This window comes from Anopheles coluzzii, chromosome 3 (assembly GCF_943734685.1).
Source record: "Anopheles coluzzii chromosome 3, AcolN3, whole genome shotgun sequence".
NCBI classification, from domain to species: domain Eukaryota; kingdom Metazoa; phylum Arthropoda; class Insecta; order Diptera; family Culicidae; genus Anopheles; species Anopheles coluzzii.
The window spans coordinates 66,380,201-66,404,912 of record NC_064671.1 but is presented as its reverse complement, the minus strand read 5'-3'; the positions used below and the strand labels follow the sequence as shown (position 1 = coordinate 66,404,912).

The window sequence follows — 24,712 nt, the reverse complement described above, 5'->3', positions numbered from 1 at the left end:
TATGCCCCTGTCCAAAAGGCGCCATCCAATGCATTCTATGGTCTGCATCTTTAATGTCATACCGTTTGCCGTTAGACATTATGCTCCTCGCTTCTTGACGGGATGTGGGTGCCTATTCCTAGGACCTAATGACGCTCGTCCCCGTGTGTGTAAGCTGAAACTAATCGCTTTTTAGAAACTGGTTACACCGGGGAGGCCTTTGCCTTTGCCCGAACCGAATCTGTTCTAATGCGTTGGATTGCGTTCTGCCAGGGAATGAACCTAACTCGTATGTCACGTACATGGCCGCGCGGCCATTAGAAAGTGGAGCTGTTCCTCAGAGAGCACCGACATTCTGGGGAGGACCTGTTCGGAGCACCCTGGTAGTGTACGGGGCGCCGAAGACGGTCGTTTCTTCGACACGCTGGCGCATTAACTTACACCTGTCTCTCGCATCGGGTTCGAAATTTATGTGATCATATGTTGACAGACTTCCTCGTCGACTCGTTCTTTTTTATCCCTCCGCATCAGCCGGACGGGACGGTATGTGAGTGTGTATTTGTGTGTCCGTCCGAACGTCGAACACAAGCAAGTAAGCAAGCAAGCTGCTGCTGTTGCTGCTGCTGAGTCAAACTGTCGAACTGTGCCCCCGGAAACGGTTGTGCTGCAATTTAGCATCGTTTCGTTCAGCTGTTCTCCTGTACAGGCGCTCTTGTTCTGTGCATCTTTGCCTTCCTTCGTATGGGTCCGTTTCCCGGGGCCGTTCTGTGCACATGCTGCCCGGTACACATGCCGTTCGTATGGCAGCAAACGGCCTTGCCCTGTGTGTGTGTGTGTGTGTGAGTGTTTATCCCACGTGGTGGTGATCCTTTTCCTTTCCATACCTTCTCTTCCTTACCTTTTTGCGTACCAAGCTGTTGACCAATAGATGGTTGGATTAGGGGGTAAAAGATGAACTGAAAAGCAATGACTTTTCAACTTGTCTTGTCGTTTTTTGTACTGCTTTGTAAATAATTTGAAAATAAATGTGTTGGTTATACTAACTTATGCATACAGTAGTACTAATCCGTGTGTAACGAGTATTGCTCTTCAGGTTTGAAATAAAAATAAAATTAAAAACTGTTCTAATTTATGCAGTCTAAGACAAATAAATACCTTACATTGTTCGGGGATTAAAAAAAACAGAAAGATATGACAAAAAATTATTGTATGATCCATAGAACATGATTAATAGATAATAGATTACACTGTTTAATTCAACCACAAAACCTAAGATTTCAAATTTGAAGACTAATTTGACCAAAGATTTTGGCACGTTTTGTCAACTTTTGATTGAAAATCTGAAAAAAAATGCTATAATTTTCAAACTTTATTCAGTAATATTTAAAGTGGTAAACTAAGTAAAGGTGCTGGTAAACATAGTAAAGTTTTGTTTCAGGGACGGTAATCATTCCGCTGGCCATATTAGGGAGGCAAATGTGCAAAGCATAATATTTTTTATATTTTTTGCCAATATTGTCACATTGATCTATTAGTATTACATTCCTCCATCGTATCTTACGTTTTATATCATATTTTAATCCTTTTGAATCAATTGAAGATGTTTGATCATTTTGGTTATTAAATTAAATATACATAATTGAATGTTATAAAACCTGAAAAACACAAGATGGGGATAAATCTACTGAAATTCCCGTTTCAATAGGGCTTTCGTAACCTGGGCTGGGCTGGGCTTTTCTTAACCTTTTAATTAATATATTTTCTGCACGAACATGTTTATTAACATGTTTCCGCCCCTCTTCCCGAGCTGAGTTCAACGACTGCAATTACGATTGACATATATCGGTTAATTAAGTTGAATGTATTTTTACACCTTACGGCCAGTTATGGGGCCGTTTTGCAGTTGAACCGTTTCCTTCGAAAACGTTCGCTCACACCACCACGCGACCGCAATCGCGACCAAAAACCATCCCGCCCTCTCCGTCAAAGCTTCCGTATCGTTTCGGGGCGTTAGCAGGCGCTTCTTCACATTTGCAGCGCCGTATCACATGCTGCTGCCAGTCATTCGCCGCATGCACGTTCGCAGCATCATCCTTCTCCGCAGCATTCTGCTGGGGGTGGTTGCACGGTGTGGACCGAGTGGACGGGACGGTTACGCTAATGTTGTTTTTGTTTGGGTTTTCACACCAACCCGGGCCCGCCGTTTGTCGGACACGGAAAGTGACGGTTTTACGCGCGTTTATGGCGTTTGGTGTATATATGGAGGGCGCCCTCCGTCTGTAAGTCTGCAACCGCACGACGACAAATTGGTGATTGAATTATGCTGATGGGTATGAGCAGCAGTAGGTAGCGTTTGCACTTTTGCTAGAGAAAAAGGCAAGGAATGTGAAATATCATCAGAAAAACTGAATGGCTTAATAACGATATCATGTCTAGTAAAGTACGCGTACTTTAAGTACAAATAATTTCAGGTTTACAATCTTAAAACCATCAAAGAACAAGTTGGACTGCAGATTAGGTCATGAAATTGCTACTTTGTGTTGTATTGAAATACAAGAAAGTTGTCGCTGATAGCAAAGGCACATCAAAATAGTGAGTTCTTACATGAAATCAAATCATTGGATAAAGTTTTCTGATATTGGATTTTCTAACCAAAATACCCCAAGAATTCAAGCGTCTGATTTTACCACAAACTAACCAACAAAATGTCTTATAAATGAGAAATGTTTAACAGAACTATAAGTAATACAGAAAACTATGGATTTCTCTTTAACAGGACAAACAGATCTTTTAGTTAACACTAAAATGTGTCTCCAAGTCCAAAATCCAAATAGAATCAAACAAAGTAGAAGGATAACAGTGTCAATTTCCAGCCAATTTCCAGGCTCAAAAGCTGAAGTTATCCCTAGGCTAGAGATCCAACAAATGGCCGTTTTCTAATTTTAAAATAGCTGCTGGCTAGTCGTGGTATGATTGCTAGAGGAGCCCCAAAATCAACAGTGCTTAGAATTCTGGGAACATGCCCGAGTATATCCTCCTAACCATAATAGCCTTAGAATCACCCTTAGGTCCGTTCGGTAGCTAGACTAATGCAACCTTTTCCTCCAGAATGCACAGCAACCGGAACCTGCACGCATCTTGTTTCTGCTACCAAAAAACTCCATTTTCTGTTTGCAAAGCACCGTGTACATATGAGTCTTACCTGCCAAAAAATGTGGTCTTTTTCGAAAAAACAACAACCGTTTAGTTTAGTGCGTGCGGTGTTGTCTCAGAGGCAACAGAAAGTGCAATGCGAGTGCTTGGGCCAAGTGCTCGGCACTCGACATATTCGCCGCAGACGCATGTTTGAGATGCATCCGGTTTTGTTGTTTCTGGCCGCTCTAGTCGGCTGAGCAAATTCATCGCGAGCCTTTCACACACACACACACCCAAAAAAACCTAATATGCAAACGTGCACCACTCCTTCCAATGTTCGTGCGATCTTTTGGAGGCTCGCACAGATGCAAAGACCTTACTGGTGGACACGATTCCCGCTCGGTTAATGTTTCCTTAGCTGTGTTTTTGGAAGCACAAGACGAGGTTCCGAAGCTGCGTAGACCGTCTACCCGCAGATCCGTATCTACGGTCCGGGTAAAACCCAAAATAGCCAAACATCGTCCAGGGGTTTTGGACGCTTCGGACGCCGGACGCTAGAAACAACAAGACACACGCTAGATAGTGAGAGATATCCCAGCGTATGTGCATTCGTCCGGGAATGCACCCATCGGAGTGCACCACGTTGTGCCACGGCTTCTAAGGCTTCCGGGACGACTCGGCAAAATGGCAAACCCAAAGCAAACAACCTGGCTGATGGTACACGGTACCCAAGCGCCACGCTCGTCTCCGTTGGGGCTGTTCTCGTGCAGGCTGCGGGTGCAGCTATCTTGAAAATGTGCCGATAGCTCTCACGGGCGAGAGGGCACAGCCGAAGCAGGGACCACCATATCCTTAAGCTATTCCATCTTCTTCCCACCCCCCCCCCCCCCCCCCCCCCCCGTTCGGAGCTGGGAAAGTGGCAAGAGTTGACAAAAGGCATACGGAATGGTTCCCGTCTTTTGACGTGTTGTTGCTGCTCTGTTGCTGCTGCTACTACTACTTCTGTTGTCACTGTGTTCACGAACGGACGTCCTCTTCCTCACGATTGTTTGGGGACGTTCCTCATCCGGGTCGAACGAGATAGCTGCTTTGATTTTGCTTTCCCGCATTTTCCCGAGCGAGCGCGAACTGCCGATAACAAGTGCCCGTGTGCATCCCATCCCCACTTCTTCAATGCAGACACAGGCCGGCCCGTCCCGGGTTGCACAGAACAACAGACAAAACGCACCCAAGCGCGACACACAAGCACTGAGCAATATTTGGGAAGGCCGGCCGGATGCAGACAACCGAAAAACTGGCATCCCTTCCACACAAAATTGCCAGCGCAAAGTAGACTGCGGAGTGCGGCGAGTTTATCCTGCTTAAGCTTCCATTATTTCTCCCGTGAGCCGTGGTGTGTGTTTTTTTTTCCTCGTGGAGTATGCGGGACTTACCCTAAAACCTATGCCGTACCCCGAGCCTCCCGAAAATCTCCGTGCGAGACAAACATTGTGCAAGTGCGGGCGAAATGACAACACCACTGTAGTGCATACGGTGCCGTACATTGCTGACGGTGGCTAATGTACGCATCGAATCTAGCAAGCGAACATGCGTAACGTGCGTAGGGGGTTTTCGGTCTTATCAGAGCGGGGGCCGGAAAGAAATTCCGGGCCGCTTCCCGGCAACCCGCTGCCCGGTGATGTACGGTGCAGTTGACGTTTGGTGTTGCGTAGTTGCCCGCCGTAAGATGCACACCAGCAGCAAAATAAAGCTGTTCGGTGGGGTGGGGTGGGGTGGGATTTTAAGGGAAATTTGGTCGTTCTGAGGTGTGTGGTGTTGCAGCACAGTTGCAATGCGCTGCTCGGTTTGTTTGTTTTGCAAACAAACGATTGGATTGCATTTTTTGGGATGACGCTGAAAGGGTTGAAGCATTAAGTGAGTTGCAAAATGCATTCTTGTGTGCTTTTACTCATATAAACTTGCTTTTAAATTCGTTAATTAATATATTAATTTGCACAGTTCACAACAAGAAGCTACTCGATATATTGCGCCTAAAGTGATGCAATTATTTACTTAAAGGAATCCTTCTAGGATAATCTACAAAATAAACGCCTGAAGGTATGCAATTCTTTGCGTTCGTTGATAAACAATGATTTATTTTGTCATTTTAAGGCACTTGTTAGTTTTTGGATTAGTATGACGACAAACATTAGCAATTATTGAAATATTCTACGAATAAAAAAAACTACAAAACACTGTTTTTGAGAACTAGTAGCTGCTGAATTATCAATATTAATACTAGTTACCTATACTTTACAGGTATTTTACCAGCAAAACGATATACTATAATAATTCGGAATAATCTGTGAAATGCATTAACTGCGTATTTGAGGAATAAACTAATTGCTTATTTATTACAAATAGTATTTTTTCAACCTATTTCATAATAAATAGAGAAAAATATTGATAAACTTCATAAAAAATTTACAAAACAAGTTTGTTTCTGATCATGTTCTGATATATTTTCATTACTTGATACACAATATTGCCTCATTTTCACTTCAAAGCTCCAAAAGCTTTCACGCCGAAAGCAAACCTTAGGAAAATAAGATCCTCTATCACGCGCCTGACTATCATACTGGTTGCTTTTCGGGCGTCTTTACAAACCCACACTCACTTGCCTCGCACACCACCATCCCCAACCAAATACAGGACATTCCGCCATGGTCGTCCACTCTCGTTCATTCGTTCGTTCGTTCGTTCTCGTTTTAATGACTGTGGGAATGGTTGCAGCCGGAAAGGCTCGCGCGCATTGAAATCCTCGTGGGATTGTGCGGCGTGCGCGTAACAATGGGATCCTGGCATTCTGGGTCTAGCTCCCATCTGCCCTATCCAACCCGCTTTTCCGGCCCGGTATGTGGTGCATGGTAAATAACAATTTCGGTAAACATCGGTCGTCGGAAACGCACGCTTTTGGGGCTCATTAAATCGGCCCGTCGCGGCCATTAATGGCCGTAATTGTGACCATTATTTCAATCTGGTCATTCCTGGTGTTGTGTCGATGTCGGGCGGGTGGCAATGGATGTGTGTGTGTGTTGTGGGGGATTTGGGCCGGTGGTTCAAGATTGACTAGCAGCGAGCGAGGGAGCGAGCCGTTTCGAGGGAGCAAACACGAGCTTAAGCAGCGCGCTAGATCAATAGTTTGCTGATCAAATCACGGCTAATCGCTTTTGTAGTTTAGCTTGTTTAGCGAAAAATGCTTTCGACTATGAACAATGGAAGGCTAATGGGTGTGAGTGTGTGTGTTTGTGTGAGTTTGTGTCGATAAAAGGACGAAAACGACGAGCCAATTAGTTGGTACTGTGCGTTTTCCTTTCCTTTTGTGCTGATTAATCGATGAAAATGAAACTCCATGGAGTGTATCCTTGCAGCCATTTTCCTTTCTGTTTCAAAATTTTGTCCCCAAAAACAATACACTTCAGCTACAGCATCGCTAGAGCAGCTTGTATTGCTTCTCCGCCTACGAGGAGCAAGGAGTTGTCGTCCTCCATCGTTCGCCATTCCGTCGCAAGATGTGTCACAGATGTAAATTATGCAACATATGCTCTTTTACACACACACAGACACACACGTGTGCGCACAGTACGGCCAGAAGGATGCCCTCATGCTCCTGAACAGACAGCAGTGCTCAGGCACGAAAAACGACACGCTACCCGAGCTGGTTTCGCTCTCGCCTGTCTTGTCTTGTCTTTTGTTCGTACAGCCCCGAGGGGTCGAACCTCCGCAGGAGGACCAGTTCCTTGGACGCCGGGACAGCTCCGTGGGAGTTTATCCACATGGGTCACGAAAGCGGCCACTCAAATCCGTGCAGCGGAAGCACATGCTTTGCGCACATGCGAGAAACAATTTCCCGACGAATAATAAGGCCCTTGATTTAATAAAACACAAATAAAGATTGTGGCAGTTCCGTCGGCGGAGTGCTACCGATGAACGATGGCTACCGGAGTTACCGGAGTGTGTTGGTGGGGAAGGGCGCGGGGGTTATGTAATCGAAGGATCAAAGCGTAAGGGAAAGCTTAACCGATCTGGCGCTGAACCGTTTTCTGTAGTTTGTTCAATTTGTGAGCATTAAATGTTGAATGACTGATAATGCGCGTTGGTTTGGAGGAGCTTGATCAAAAGATTCAGAAAATGTCTTTTGAATTTTAAAAGTAAATGAGCAATCGATGCTACAGAAGAAGAAATTATACAGATTTTTATGTTATCCCTTAGGATGGAAATACATTATAAAATAGAAAAAAAATAACGGACTATTTCATGTGTTTTTAATTTACTCTTTTTAATTAAACATTATCCATGTTTAAACCTAGTATCGCAGATGACACGTAAAGGTACGGAAAGTGATTTTAAATTGATTTTTATTTAATTGAAAATTCAACTGTCAGTTGATTTCAAATTTTTGGTCAATATTTTCATAGAACTTGTGTTTGCGAATCTAAGGACTTTACTGAAATTTTGTTGGTATTTTAACGTCCAAGATAATGGATGTATGATATCTTTTTTTTCGACATTCTGTATTTATTTTATGTCCAAGAAAAGATTGCATCGGTAAAATGCAAATCACGCCTTGTTCCATCTGGTAATCAGATTTAAATTCTCAAACAACTTTCCGCCTTTGACCTCAAGCGTGACCCATGCATTGCTCGTCGCTGCAAACATTTATCCCAACACATGGACTCGGACACACCTGGCCCGGTCTGGGATGAAACGGAGAGTAGTTGTTCTCAAATTTTCAGATCATGGGAAAGCTAAGCACTGTTTACCACCAACCTGCATGTGCTAGCTCCTCCACTCCAATAACATTGAAAACTCGGTCATCGCCTCGAAGAGAATAATCCACGGGCGTGCGGCGTCCAACCACCCCCTCCCCCGGTGCAATAATGTATCGACAGCTTAAGTGCCTTCTCAATTTGTCTTTTCTTTCTTCGGCTTCAGCTGCTCCCAAATGTCCAGGATCGTCTTTATCATCGAAACACAGACATATACACTGTGTGGGAGAGGGAGTGTCGAGGTGATCACAGAAGCAAAACCACAGTCGGAAAGAAAATTCATGGAAGGGCGGGGAAACCTGGTCCTTCGTTTTGTTCGTCGCTGTTACCGGCTTGGGCTTGGGAGAGTTTTCCTCCTATCGCTCGCGCACATACACGTGTACACATCCATCTTCGTCGGTGAAGATGCCTTCCGCCAGCCAGCCAGCCTTTCCGTTACGGACACGACTGTTCGAGCTGAAGAGACGGACTGCGTGTGATTGGGAGTTGGCTGGTGGTTGGCCACGTTGGACGTCGGGGAAAAGAGCGAACACTCTTCGAACCTCGACGTACAATAAGCATGCAGCAGAAATGTTGGTTTCAAAGTGAGATAGAGCGAGACAGAGATAGAGTAAGAGTGAGAAGCAAACGATGCCACAATACCAGGTACCAGCTGCAGCGTGTGTTCGGGACACCTGTGACCACTAAAAAATTGTTAATGGAATTGGAGATTTTTGTTCTTTCACCAGCTCCACTTTTCTTCTCCCCGCCCAACAATGAACGACCGACATTGCCAAACACGTCTATGTGTGCGTGTGTGTGTGTGTGTAAGTGAAAGTTTTGCGCACACAATACCGTTCCCGGCCAACTTCACCACTCGCCTTAAAACCCCGGCGAAAGTCCTTCCACCGAGTCCATGTCCTCCAAGAAAATGTTTTCGGAAAAGTTGGCTACCTCACGCCGGATGCACACAATGGTGAGTGTGTGTATGTTGTGCAATACCTGTGGGAAATTGAGTTTGGCGGAAAAGGCTTTACCTGCGATGGTGCTTTTGTTGAAGATTAGGAAGGATGGGAAGAACCAACGGTGGTGGTGGTTGCTTTGCCGAGAACTTCGCCGCTACCGAACAGAACAATGTCCGGAATGTACGTGTGCTTGTATTGCGGGCAGTGCCTTTAGCCCCCATGTGCCCGGGGAAGTTTGCTGTCCTTACTGTCCTTGGACCATGATGATGATGATGATGCTGGTGATGATAGCCACACTGCCATGGACGAAAACGTTGGAGATTGAGCAGTAACTTGGGGGGGGGGCAACGGTGTACTTACCCTTAATGGATGTTGCTGCTGATCGGTAGCAACCCGATACGGTTCCTTGGGAAGAGGTCGGGAAGCAGTATTTCCGAGCAGCAGCAGCAGAGAATCCTGTCAGAGACACTGTAACCCGCATCCCCCGGTGGGAACCTGATGTTGACAGGTGCACTAACGATGCTTTTGTTGCCCCGAAGAAAGCGTGCTCCTCTCCCAGAACGTTCGGCTTGGAGGGTTTTACGTGAGTGTGTCTGTGGCTGGTCACGGGAAGATCCTCAATTTCCGGATTGACGTTCTGGGCCAGTGCTGGACAGGTGATGCACTTGATGAAATCATGGCTGCGGTTGGATGAGCTAGACGATAAGAATCTTAATTATCTGCTCACTGGGGAGTGAGAGACAGAGAGAGAGAGAGTTTTTCTGGAGTTCTTCTGGAGGGAGATTTCCTGTCAATGAAGTTGTTCAAGATCATCGGAAGGGAAGCATTTATATTTCCAAAAACTACTTCAAAACAAATTGAAAACAAATCCGCTTTATAAAGTGCTAAAGATGTCTTCGGCTTCGGCCTTTCGTTGACAACTTATTTCAAGACTCGCCAGACTTCCTTAATGGCTTTCTGGAATTGGAGGAGAAGTTCGCGTACAGGGGCAGCACACACCGACTGTGCCGAACCGATAGAAATGGCGTAATTAATCATTGGTCGCACAACAGTTTGGGGGCACCACGGTTGGCCCACCAGTCATTCGCACCTCCTGCTCCGTCTGGTTTCAACACCTTTCGTCGTACATCGGGTCGCCTGTGTTCCAGAGTATGCTCCAGTGCCGGATGTTGGGGCGCCAAACTCGGGAGTACACGGCCAGGGACACGTCCGCGCAGGAAGCGCCTGTAAACCACAGTTCAGCAATATATTAATAGCATTCCGGTATGTTGTAATCGGCACTCACACTATTGGCACGCACACACACACACACACCCCGGGAACAATTGCAGTGCAGAAACGGGGTTCCGCTACGCCATTATTGAGTGATGGTGTGCCAACTTTGGACGGCATGGATGGCTCCCCCGGCCTGTCCGAACCGCAGCAATTTTCGGTCGGGTCTGGTACGGTCAGGTCTGGCTTTCGGTTTCACGCCGATCCCACACAACACACACACACACACACACACACACGGACAAACGTGCTCGTGGTGGGTCATAATTTTCTCACACTTGGTGTGCTGGCCGCCACCGCATGCGGGACCACACCTGCACCGAAAATGCCCGCACGGTCCCAAGCACCCTTTTCGGCAGTATGCAGGTATGGGAAGGGGCAGTATTGCATGAAGGGATACGGGCACTTTTCGTGTGTGCCGGGGGAAGTGTGGAATAGGAAAATGGAAAGTGCGGGCTTGAATTGATCAATCACAGTGTTTGTCGCACAAAAATCTATTTAATTAAAAAAATGTATATTTTATATTTTATATTTTTTACCGGACGCTTGTGATGATGTCACACAATCTGTATTTGACATAAATCCTTCAGTTTTATGTGTGACGTAAGTAGCCATTATCCCTTTTGACAGGTCTAGTTATGGGGTTGGGCCTAAGGAGTTGTGAAGCTTGTTTATATTTTTCAAATTTATTGCTTTTTAGTTGAATGCTCTAACAAATTCATGATAAACAGTTTGTTTTGAAAATCAAGTCGATGTTTTGCCAAATATATGAACAAAATCCGTGTAATGGGTTAGGCGATAGCTACGGTCGCCATATGATGAGCGTACAGCTGTACCTCAAGTATCGTCGCGGTAGGTCAGTTTTTACTGACATGAGCCGAGGTGGAATAACACTTTTGTTCAAAGCGGACTTTTCAACACTTGATCGTCCAGGCGATCATAGAAACCTTTAGGAGGTTTCCCTTACTGGAAACGTTGGAGTTTAGAAGCCTTACCTTGGGTAGGGGGACATAACTAAACTCTTGAAATAAGTTGGAAGGCAAAGTATTAGGAAGCGTAACGTCCTATCTTGGCAGTCCGAACGAATCTGACTTGCCACGGTCGGAATTGGTTTTATTTATACTCAGTGGGTTTCGTACATTTGGTTTTGGAATGTGTTTTTGTCCTAATTAAAGGTTATTGATATGAAGTACAATTCATACATTGTATTGGAGTGAGGTGTCTATCAATTTGTGCCTATGTTGCGCTTTTAGTGTTTTTACAAAGGTTCTGGAAAGCTTCAACTGTTCTAGCCAAGGAACGGGTGCGTTGGTCGATCTTTGCCTACCCTGCGCTTTTTAGCAATAAGTTGCTATGCGTTCTCTGTTTGTCCACTTTGCCGCAGTAACGCTTGAATTGCTTATGTTGCGCGTTTCGGTTGTTTTCGATAAATGTGTCTCAATTGTTTTTTCTATGAACGGTATGGTCTGGATGTGTTGCTATGGTGTGGATTGATTTGCTGATGTGTTATAATGAATGTGTTGCAATGGTGTGATTTGGCTTTCCGAAGTGTGTTACACAGTGTCTATAGCTGATAGTGTGTATTATAATAAGTTCTGTATAGCAGATATGCTACACCTCCCCCCTTTAATAGAATAACGTAATGAATTACAATGATTGAAGTTATTCTCCTGTGTACTTAATTAGTCTGTTTTTGTGTACTGTAGAGGTTTTCTTAGTTGTATTGTTTTGTATTATGCAATTAGGCCCTTGGTCACTTACTACTGTGAAAGGTCCAATGTAGACTGGATCTAATTTTTTTCTGTTTTCATTTTCCAAATAAACCTGATCTCCTATCTTTATAATGAGTGGTACTGTATCTTTATTTAAGATTTGCTGTCTTTTATTTTTTGCTTTTATCAAATTTTCTCTAGCTATTTCGTTTGATTTTTGGAGTTTATATTTCATTTCAAAATAATATTGGTCAATATTATAAACTGGTTCTGTTTTTGTTTTAAATATATCTTGTGGTAAATTCGCTTTTCTTCCAAATACCAATTCGTATGGTGTGTAGTTTGTGTCTGTGTGTTCTGTTGTATTGTAAACAAATTCGTAAAATTTTGTCCAATCGTCCCAGTCGTCGTGATGTTCGTTTGTATAACTTCTTAGGTATTCGTTTAGACATCTATGATTTCTTTCTAATGATCCTATTGTCTGTGGGTGGTAAGCTGTGCTAAAAGTCTGTTTGATCTTTAAGATTTCTGAGATTTTGTGTAATATTTCATTGTTATATTCTAGTCCTTGATCTGATTTTAATTCGATAAATGTTCCAAATGTAAGAATAAAGTTTTCTACCAATGCTTTTGCTATAGTATTTGCTTCTTTGTTATGGATAGGTATTACTACGATGTATTTTGTTAAGTCACATTGTATGGTTATTGCATACCTGTTGTTTTTGTTAGTTTTTGTTAGTGGTCCTACTGTGTCGATTGAAATTATGTTAAAAGGTTTTGTCGGTGTTGTAGTTACAACTGTGTCCTCCTTAGTATGTCTAGTTGTCTTATTAACTATGCATGCCTTACAATTTCGTACGTATTTCTTGATATCATCTTTCATATTTTTCCATTTATATTTTTCCCTTATTTTCTGGTACAGTCTGTACTGGCCTATATGTCCTCCCGAAGGGGTCATATGATAATCTGCAATTATTCTCAGCCTATCTTTCTCTGTTGTTATCCATCTAGTTGGAGTAAACAGGATTATTTCAAACTTGGTAATGGCTCTGTTGGCGATTTCCTTAATAGTTTGTTGGGAATATTCTTTGAATAAATGGTCTTCTTCTGACCACGCTAGCTTATTTCTTCCATATTGCTTCGCGATTTTGCACATTTCTAGAAGAGCAAACTCTAATGCTTGACTTCCATTTACATCTTTTCTCAAAAGAAATTTTCCTAGTGCTTTACCATATGAATGGTTGTATATAATGAATTCAACGTTGTTCTTATTTCTCTGCGTACCTATTTTCAATACCTTTCTCACTTCTGAAGGTCTATCTGTTTTCCACATCGCGGGGTGATCAGTCCCTGTTGTTGCGATTGGTTTACCTTTGTTTATATCAGTTTGTGCGTTATTTTTCTTAACCATGGCTCTCGTATTAACCATTAAAATCGTTTTGGATTTTGGTATTGATGCCTTTAGGTCATCCGAGTTAAGAATTATTCTCGATAATGCGTCTGCCGCAACATTAGCTTTACCTGCTAAATATTCTATTTCAAAGTCAAATTCTTCTAAATCTAGTCTCATTCTAGTCAGTTTAGAAGTAGGATTTTTCATACCAAATAAGTATGCTAATGGTCTATGATCTGTTCTAACTATAAATTTTTGACCATATACATAAGGTTTAAAATAATTGATTGCCCAATGTATAGCTGTAAGCTCTTTCTCGATAATTGGCTTATTCTTCTCTCCTGGTGTAAAACTTTTACTCGCAAACGCGACTGGTAAATCGTTTCCATCTGTTATTTGTGATAACACTGCACCACATGCCATATCCGATGCATCTGTCGTAATTATAAATTGCTTTTTAAAATCTGGATATTGTAAAATTGTGGGTGAGAGTAAGCTTTGTTTCAAGGTATCGAAAGCTGCTTGACATTCTGATGTCCATGCAAACTTAACGTCTTTCTTAATCAAATTATTAATAGGTTTAGCTATCTTTGCAAAATTTTGTACAAATTTACGATAATAGTTACAAAATGCGACAAAACGTCTTGCTTCATCAGCATTAGTAGGAATCGGGAAGTTTTTAATCGTATCAAACTTCGCGTCGTCCGGATAAATTCCTTTATCTGTTATTTTATGACCTAAGTACGTTACTTCTGTTTTGAAGAAACAACATTTCTCTGCATTTAGTTTAAGGTTATACTTTCTTAGTCTATCAAAAACTTTACCTAAATTACTGATATGATGCCGTGCACTGCATCCAGTAACTATAATATCATCTATATATACAAATGCTAGCTCTGGTGTTAAACCAGCCATAGCGATAGCCATCATTCTTTGAAAGCTGTTTGGGCTAATGTTGAGTCCAAATGGCATTCGTGTAAACTGATAGTGACCTGTAGGTGTGGAAAAAGCTGTATATTTTCTAGAATTTTTATCAAGCTTGATTTGATGAAACCCTGACATCAAATCCAATGTGCTGAAATATTTGGCTCTTCCTAACTGATCAAGTATCGTGTCTATGCGGGGTAGAGGGAATTTGTCTGGTAAAATTTTCTTGTTTAACTGCCGAAAATCCACTACTAAACGCCATTTCTTCTTGTCTTCAACTGATTTCTTCGGTACTAATAGTATCGGTGAATTATATGACGAAACAGAATGTTCTATAATATTATTTTTTAACATCTTTTCTACCTGCGATTGCATTTCCTCAGTTTGTGAATGTATTTGCTTGTAATTTGGTATATAAGAAGGAATGTTATCTTTCAATGAGATTTCCTGGGTATAAAAATTGTTAGTAGAGACCGGTTCATCTTCTAAACAAAATATATCCGAGAATTTTGTGATAAGATTTTCTAATTCTTCTCTTGCTATTTTTGGAATATTTTTTACATGAATTTTGTTATGAATTTTCTGTATTCGTTCCCTAGATGTGTTTGATTTTCTCTGTAGCTGTTCATAATCTGTTAAAGGTTCGATTTCTGGTTTGTAAGATTTTATCTCAAAAGAAACATCTTTATCTGTGGTATTAATGAATTTGATATACTGATTACGTTTTGAGACTATTGTGTTTCCGCAAAATACTCCTGGTTGGATTTCCTGTGATAAGATGATTGAATCTTCTGTCAAATTAGGTATAGTTATTTTTCGTACTACTTCACTTCGTTTTGGTAAAATATAATTTCCATTTACATTGTCTTCTATTGGATGTGAAATCAATCCGTTATCAGATGAGAAGTATATCATCCAATTAACATAATCAACAATACACCTGTGCTTTATAAAGTCTTTTCCTAATAGTCCGTCAGAAAAAATGGATTCTACGTCTTCTATTATATGAAATTCGTGTATAATGGAATAATCGCCAAAGTGAATTGTTGTCATAGCAGTTCCTAAAGTCTCTGATTCATGGTCACTAGAGCTTATCAAAGTTAATTTTTTTGATGTATTGATCTTGCAACCTGGTTTTAATTTACTAGCTTTAAGTACGGATACGGTTGCTCCTGTATCTATGATGAGTGTGCTATAGATTTCCTTTGCAATTTCTATTTTAACTTTAACAAAATTATCTGCATCAGTATTTATGGTTAGTATAGGGTATTTTCTGATGCTTGAGAGTGGGCTAAAAAATTATTCTGTTCTTCTGCTGTTACTGTATTATGAATAGGCGCTCGAGTATTTTGCCCATTGCTATTATTCCTCTGACTGGATTGTACGTACTGATTTCTGTTGAAATTATTTTGTCGATTTGACTGCTGATTTCTGTTGTTGTTAGTATTGTTATTGTTGTTATATCTGAAATTATTATTATTTCGGTTGTTGTTCTGTCCATATCTTATGGGTAGGAACCTGGGTGGGTTTTGTGTTTGAAACCTATTATTATTTGGGAATTTGTTGAAATTGTTCCTTCCCTGGTAGTTGTTTCCATACCTTCTATTGTTCCTGGTAGCGTTTGAATATAGGATCTTTGTCTGATCATTCCTTCCCTTTTTCGTTTTGTCTTCTAGCTCCAACTTTACTGCTTGCTCTATTGCTTCATGCAAGGATTCAAATTTACTCGATCTCATTATAATTTTGGTCTCGCCATCTTTAAGTCCATAACTCAATGCACTGATTCCTGATTTAGTTGCCTTTTTTCTGGCTACTTCTGGCGCTATCTCTTCTGCAATATATGCTTCTTCTAGTTGTTGTGTTAATTTTTCAATAACGCTGCCAAAATCTTCTATCGTTCCAGTCTGTTTAATATTGTCCATTTTTGATACTATGATCTCTGGGGTTACTTTTATGCTGCACCTGTCTTGTAATTTGCTAACTATTTCTTCAATTGAGGTTGGGGTTTCCCCTACGACAATTCGCGCTTTTCCTGTAAGACGTCCTAATACCAGTTCTATTACTGTTTCTTTATTTTCTGGCTTTACTATTTTCTTTAATACATTTAAGTTAGATACCACACCTTTCAAATCCTTCTCATTACCATCATACTTCGATATGAGAGAAGTGGTGATTTTAATTAATTCCATAATGTCCGCCATTTTGTCAGGTTTCGTTTCTATTGTTATGTCAAATTGATTCTCTGATAATGTCGTATTTAATGAATCTGGATGTCTTTCGAAATGTATTTTTATGCACTTATTTATTTCGTAGTATATGTATCTACTCTTTTTAATTAGCTTCGTTAATATTTCATCTTTAATATACGATTCGTGCTTTCGTAGGAGTTCTTGTATCTCGTCGTATATTTCCTTAGTATTATCCCTTAATGTTGTTAACGCGCAAAGTCTATAACATTTGTTCAGCTGTTTCACCTGTTCATAAATTCTATCTAATATTTCTATTTTTTCGAATAGCTTTTGCATATTTATGCAGACTCATCAGTAAAATTGCATATTTACGGTACCTTGTTTAAATACATAGCATGTATTTGTTGTTGTTGCTGCTGATGGTACTACGCTCGTTACCGGTGCTTGGTGTGAAGTTCTAAGGTGTCATCATTCGTCGCTCGATGTCTTGTCGGGGTTGGGACATTTGTCCATTCTCGCCTGCCAATCCAGATTGGGCAGTGAGCTCGCCTTGTCTTTTCGTCTTCCACGTTGGGAACGGCTGTTCCTTTCAATCTCGCTGGCGAAAACTTGTTTTGCACTGCTTTTTATTATTCCATATCACTTTGGCCACGAATCGTATAGATTACCAAAATGAGTTATATTATATGGGCAGTTGCATGTTATTGATTGCATTACGTTTTGCTAGAGTTTTCAATATTTTGAAAACGGTTTTAATTACTTTTTGTATGAGTATGATAGCAAGAAGTATCAGCACAATATTCAGTTTTAACTCATGGGTTTCATGCTGCTCTGAGTGAACATTTTGTGTTTGAATAATGGTAAGATCATTATTGCCATTGACATTAGCTTTAGGGTTTGATGCGTCGTTACCCATTTTATAAATATGTGCTGTATTGGTAAATCTATCGCATGGGAGTTCATATGTTTTTACACATTGGGATAGGTTTTCACAACAGTGTGTACGGGGAATGTTTGTTCATCAATTCATTTTGCACTACACTGCACTAAATGTTTTTATTTTTCTTTCTGCACTGCACTTGTTTCTGGCAGTTCATACACCGTTATTGTTTACATGTAGGTCACATGGGCTATCTTCACTGATTAAATTTCCGTAAAAAAAATGCACATTTCACACTTTTGTTCATGCGTCTACGCGACACTGCTCACATGACTTTCGGCGAGTTAACTTGTGCTTTACGTTACCGTTATACGTATCACATTTTTCTTGTTTTTACTTTAACTTCTGCCCGTCGATTGCAGATTATGGTCACGGTCGCCATGTAATGGGTTAGGCGATAGCTACGGTCGCCATATGATGAGCGTACAGCTGTACCTCAAGTATCGTCGCGGTAGGTCAGTTTTTACTGACATGAGCCGAGGTGGAATAACACTTTTGTTCAAAGCGGACTTTTCAACACTTGATCGTCCAGGCGATCATAGAAACCTTTAGGAGGTTTCCCTTACTGGAAACGTTGGAGTTTAGAAGCCTTACCTTGGGTAGGGGGACATAACTAAACTCTTGAAATAAGTTGGAAGGCAAAGTATTAGGAAGCGTAACGTCCTATCTTGGCAGTCCGAACGAATCTGACTTGCCACGGTCGGAATTGGTTTTATTTATACTCAGTGGGTTTCGTACATTTGGTTTTGGAATGTGTTTTTGTCCTAATTAAAGGTTATTGATATGAAGTACAATTCATACATTGTATTGGAGTGAGGTGTCTATCAATTTGTGCCTATGTTGCGCTTTTAGTGTTTTTACAAAGGTTCTGGAAAGCTTCAACTGTTCTAGCCAAGGAACGGGTGCGTTGGTCGATCTTTGCCTACCCTGCGCTTTTTAGCAATAAGTTGCTATGCGTTCTCTGTTTGTCCACTTTGCCGCAGTAACGCTTGAATTGCTTATGTTGCGCGTTTCGGTTGTTTTCGATAAATGTGTCTCAATTGTTTTTTCTATGAACGGTATGGTCTGGATGTGTTGCTATGGTGTGGATTGATTTGCTGATGTGTTATAATGAATGTGTTGCAATGGTGTGATTTGGCTTTCCGAAGTGTGTTACACAGTGTCTATAGCTGATAGTGTGTATTATAATAAGTTCTGTATAGCAGATATGCTACATCCGCAATCCTCATAATGTATTTTTCTTTCAAATCCAAAGCAGGGCCATTGAGTGATGATCATCACTAATACCGTGTGCTTTGTTCGATGTTTTGTGATTTCGACTGAAAAAGCCTACCCCGAAGATGTTTTCAAGGTATTTTGGTGCCTTGTGAGGGTTGAGTTAAACGAGTTTGTTCAAGAATCTAACCTCACTTTGAACCATATTTCCCTGCAGTATGGAAAAATCGAGAAAATGTTTCAAATTATCTGCATTAGTTGTAATGCGCTGGTTGTGTGCAGCACTGTAACCACGAGCTGGACGCTGCAGTGCAAACATCCATATTGACTGCCAATACACACAGCCGCCCACATTTGCCAGCAATTTCCATCCCTTCCCCCCCCCCCCCTCTTGGCTCCACATTCGTCCCACCCTCTTCCAACCAGTTACCAGATTTTGTGTGCCGACTGTGTGTTTATTAATGGCATTTTCAACACGTTTTCCACCGTGGAACCTTTCGGATGGGGATGGGACGGAAGGTTCGACACGTTGCGACCCCAACTGGACATACACTCCCCTGGTGCACAGGGGGGAGGTAAATCAGCGGTTGGCGCGGAAATGTGTGACCGATGCCGCGTGCACCCGCATTTTTAATTAGGTCGGTTATATTGTGCCCCCGATTATTAATTTGTTGCAATAAAAATAATAACAATAAATATTGCCTGCCCTGGTGCGTGGTAGGTGACACGGGCACAGGCCGGTCGGTCGGTCGGTCGGTCGGTTGGGGAGCAGCAACAAGCCTACGCGTGCGTGCGACATGTTTTGTTCGCTCGCAGGGTGGCGCCAGAAGGTTTGTGGCTTCGCGTTCGCGGGGCAATGGGGAGAAGGTGTAGTAAGATTTGTTTTGGAGGTTGCATATTTTTCCCGAACCACTTCCCCCCCCCCCCCCTTCTCTCCCTGTCCGCTTAAACCACGCTGGGGGTGGGGTGAGTTAAAGTTTTCGGAGTCTATCATGCGGTGTGCGAAAGTGCATGTAGCTGCTGCCTCGAAACGGCATTAGCGGAGGTTCCCTGCTTCCGGGTGGTGCGCTGGCAGGAAAAATGCTGCTGCCTGGAACATTGGTGTGGTTTCTGTGGGTTAGCTTTTATTACATCGGTTAGCAGATGGTTAGCGCGTCTCCTGGTGGCTTTGTGCCAGCTTTACTAGGCATTTCAGTGAGGCATATGAAGTATGTGTAGAACTAAATTAATGAATTGTATTGTAGAAAGCTGCTGCAAGTTTTTCTCCTAAAAATGATGGTTTTGTTTTAAAGATTGTAAAATAATTCATATTTCATGTCAATTGCCAACATAATCTTTAAAAACAATATATTTTTTTGTTCAATTTGATCGTCACGAGACGTGACGTGGCGTCGTTAATAATCTAATTGCATAGTCTTCTTGTTGAGTTGTTGGCTTTAAAACGATACATTAACCCTTTGACAGTCCACGATTTTTGGAAAATGCACAAACCCATAATGAAATAATGGTAAAAAGTTAATACAGCGTTTTACCAGTCAGAATCGAATGTCAGAAAAACAATTTCAGAAGCTCAATATTCAGTTTAGCTGTCAAAAGTTGTTGTTTCGCCGCACCGATGCTATTTTCACACGCACAAAGGGATTTTTCAAACGCACAAGGTGTTTTTTCAGAGGTCTTTTGCTTTGTTTTGCAAATTCACTGACGGATTTTGAGATCATTTGATTGATTTTATACGTATATACGCATTATATTTATGAAATATATCGTATTAATTGTAAAACTGGAGATTTTGTGTGCAATGTGTTGTTCTGTGCATTTTAACTAAATTGTATGCAGGATACTCTTACAGTGCGTAACATAACTATAGCAATACATGTGCTTATTACACTCAAATGAAATTTAAATAAAATCTATCTACACTTAAAATCGTAAAAATTTGGTACAGCGCCTATCATAACTATAGGGACAGTCGAGTCACGTAAATTCCGAAAGTGATATAGTAAAAAACAGTGAATTTATGTGCGGAATGTTATTTAACATTTTGTGTTTTTTTTAATTATTTTGGGTTGTATTTTCAAAACAATTGTGTTTGTGAGAAAGAAAGATTCTTCGGAAAAGTAATATTTTTTTTAAATTAATTGTTGATAAATATGTTCATGCGCAACACCCATAAATTATGTAAATGCTTTCAAAATAAGTTATAAGGATACTTTTTAAAAATCGCTTTTAAGCTGCCTGTCCGTGTAGTTTTCTTTACATATGTTAGTTGTCAAACTTGCCAAAAAACACTTTTTTAACTGTTGTCATAATTATGTTACGATCCAAAATTATATTTTTTTTTGTTATAATTCATGCTTAAGAATGTTGAAAGCGAAAAACAACTATCGACCACTGTATCGAAATTTATTTAAATTTAAAAATCATATCTTCCATGTAGTTCCTTCAATAATGTAAGGAAACATGCCAATTGAACGATTTTTGGTTTTATTGCTATGTATTGCTGTAAATATGTAATACTATTTAGTGTTAATGTCAATATGCTTTTGTCTTGCATGAAACAAAAATTTTGCAACATTATTGGTTTAGTAAATGTTACAATATTTCAATCTGAAAAGAATGCTAACCTTATCCATGTGTGCGATTTTGAATAGAATGAAATGCCCTTTCAAATCAATCCACACCTTCGTTTGGCATTAGAAGCGTGCCGCAACCTTAAGCAACATTGCATTCTTCGAATTCCTTCCCATCGCTAGACAGCGGCACTAAACAAACAGAGCCGGTGCGCGGGACAACTCGCTCACCCGACCCCGTACAACGACGACTACAACGACGGTTGGCGGTCAGTTGGTTGGTGTGAGAATTGATTGCAACTTATGTTGAGGGGGGCTGGTTGCGTAAAAAGCTGTCGAAATGCCTAAAAGGGCCCCGCTGATGAGATACGTTACGCCACACACCATTCGATCACGGAGCAAAGAGGCGCGTTAGAAGTGGAGGAATAAGAATAAAACACCCCCCCACACACCCGCCCCAAATAGGGCCAGAGCCAGGAACCCAAGCAGGCCGGGTGAATAACAGGTGTAAAATGGAAAAAGTGTACTTTATTCATCATGCAGCTTCGGTGTGACCATATGCTCGTGGAAGCATTTTTTCCCAGCTGCTGCCAGCCAGCGGTGGGTTTGGGTGTTTCAGTTTTGCGGTGAAAATGTGTGTCTGTGTGTGTGAGTGTTTGTGTGTTAGCATACCGTAAGGCTGCTGACGTGTTGTTGTGTGTTGTTGGAATTAATTCAAAATTAAGTTGTGCCCCCAAAACCTGGCAGCTGGCAGATGCGTCAAGGTTTCCAATTTTCCTGCAAGCGCGCCCGCAGCGCGCGGCTGTTATCTATTGCAGAGTGCTATTGTTTTTGCTTTCCCTTCTCGTGCTTCCACTCCCAGTGAAGGGTGAACCGGGCCCCGCTCGTCATGGGAACACAAGAGTGCGTATGGTAAAACACCGAACCAAAGTGTACACGTCCCAAGTATGCTTGAGTTGGAATGGAAAGGTTAAAATGTGCATAATATTGCTCAAACTCGCATTGCTTGCCAGAATTTTTCCTACAAATCCGAAGAAGAAAAAAAAATACACAAGAAATTAGCTAACCTTCTCTTTTCCCCCATTGCCACATGACAATGTGGGAAAATTCACATCGCTGGAAAATGCCATGACGTATCGGGCGAGATTTGTCGTACCGGTGCGTTTGTGTTTTTTTTTCCTGCTCCACAACACAGACACATACTGGCCGCTTCCCCAAACGGTGCTGCCACAATTTACTGCCCAGCTCGGTGGCAGCTGCTGTGGGTTATAAGCGAGAGGAAAACGCTTGCCGCTGTGGAAGGAGAAAGAAAAACACCGCCCGGGTGGGAAAACGAAACGGCTGCGCCGAATATTACTGCACAACATTTGTTCGATATCGATATCCTTCATCGTTGCTTCGGGGGCCCGGGGAGGGAAAAACCGCTCGACTCGTTCGAAAATGGGATAGACAGGAAGGAAGAGGGGGGGGGAGAAACAAAAAGGGACACTAAGGGAAAATGGGAAAATTCTTCACCCTCCCTTTATATCTCACTCTCTCTTTCTCTGTCTGTCTATTGGCGTTTTGTGTATTGAATTGGCCGAACAGACCGAAAACCTTCCCTCATCCCCCCAACTCCCCTCCAGGAACACATTGTGCACAGATGTGGCTAAGGCTCTGCGTTCACACCAGACTATATTTACCCTGGCCAGCACACACACAACCAGACGAAACCATTCTGTGTCTGCTTTCTTGCAAATGGAAAACCGAGCGTCCGAGAAGCAAAATTGTTTGGAGCATGGGGGTGAGGGAGAGGTACAAAAATCCGCTGCTTAGCACAACTTTGACTGGATTGTGTCGCTCGCCGCCGTGCCGGTTTGCGTCTCCCAATGCGTCTTTGGAGAGCGATCTTGGATGTTTTATTTTGTTGGTGTTCGTTTTGGCCCACCCAACCGTGCATCAGAAGCGGTGTTTGAGTGATGATTTAGAACGGATGCGGCCTCACACACACACACGCACACCCACGTGTACAGCAGATGCATTCCGGGGGCTGATCGAACCATTTTCGACGGATGTTTTTCCCGTAACACAACATGTGATTCCGGGGCCGGAATTTACGTTTTGAACTTGCTTGCCGGCTTTGGGCGGAAAGGGGCCACTGTGGTCGAATGTGTTGGAGTTTGAGTGATGTTTAGAGCTGTGTTATTATATACATGATAGAAAATGGTTCATAAGTTTACAACGGGCAACAATTTTGATGAATGTTGATGAATATTTGTTACTAGTAGAGGATCGTTCGTAAAAGACAGTGAAATTATGTTTAGGGGCTTTTCAGGATTGTCAGACATTTTCATTCGTTTAATGATCTCAAGAATTTGCAAATATTTGTAACTCGTTCCAATGGCAAAATGGTTTTGCAAATAACCTATTAATCATACAGAGTATTATAAACAAGGTAGAATTCTTGAAAATGTCATAATTTCGTAAAAGAAAGTACTTTATCAAACATAAAAGTGGACTAGCAAACACCGTAGAACAAATTAGTAACATAACAAACAAAAGATAGTAATTAGGAAAGTGACAAAAGAACAAAAAAACTAAAAAAAAATGAAAAGCTGTTAGAATAAATCAAATCTAATATATTTTATTTTAGATTATATATGCTATAATGTCATATTTTAGTAGAATAGAGTAGTGGTTTCGTGTGAGAGTACTTTATTAAATATAAAAGTGTAATACCAAACATCAAACTAGAAAGGCAAAAAGCATCAAATGTAGACATAAAAAAGGAGATTTTTTTTTTAAATTTCAAATCTTAAGGCCGGGGTACATTATCCGTACTCGCTAGTGCAATTTCCATTTTCACTAGCACATCTGGCGGCGGTTGACCGAAGCATTTTACATAATAACTTGCAGCCGCTTCAGAAAATATGTTATTTTTTTATGTTTTTTACTTCAATCGGACGAGAAGTTTTTAAAATGTACATACACATATTCTGCAAGTCTTTTAGCCATTTTCGCATCAAAATACGATGAAAAAACAAAACCTGAAAAAACCTAAATTTGAGATCCGGTAGCTCATAAGAATAAAATTTAGAAAAAAACGAATGAATGAAGAAAAATCCATACAATAAAACAGACTTAAATCAAATGAGGGAAAGCTTTTGCATACAGAAGACACAAGAAAGACAAAAAATAAGTGAAAAAATAAAAAAAATTTAATGCTTACTCAATGCAAAATATGTTTATACAGTTGTTCAAAAAACAATACCCCATTTCCTTTTTTTTGCATGATTTCCCTCAATTATAATTATTATTCCAACATAACCCACCAGAGCGACCGCTGAATCAGATTTTTATTTTCTTTTCTCATGCCAAACGTAGAAGCATGATTGAAACCTCCACGTTTTCCATCGGCCCGCACAAAACACACACGATCCACCCCGATCCGTATGCCAGCCCCTCGATACACGCAATACAACACCATAGGACTGTTTATCATATCAAACGTGGCGGGAAATTGGTGCGCTGCCGGCCACCCTGAGGCTGATCGGTTGATTAGCTTCAATTTTAAGTGCCCTTCGTGTCGCACCGCCCTGTCAGAGCTCCCGAAATTTTTGAACGCACCGCACCGCACCTTCTGCACGGC

General features: G+C 41.4%; 1 protein-coding gene across 2 annotated transcripts in view; it reads left to right on the top strand.

The window, feature by feature from the left end:
* The window catches only part of LOC120957375 (protein CBFA2T3), a 94,204-nt gene that overhangs the window by 1,949 nt on the left and 67,543 nt on the right, over positions 1 to 24,712 (top strand). The gene's annotated exons all lie outside the window — the stretch shown is intronic.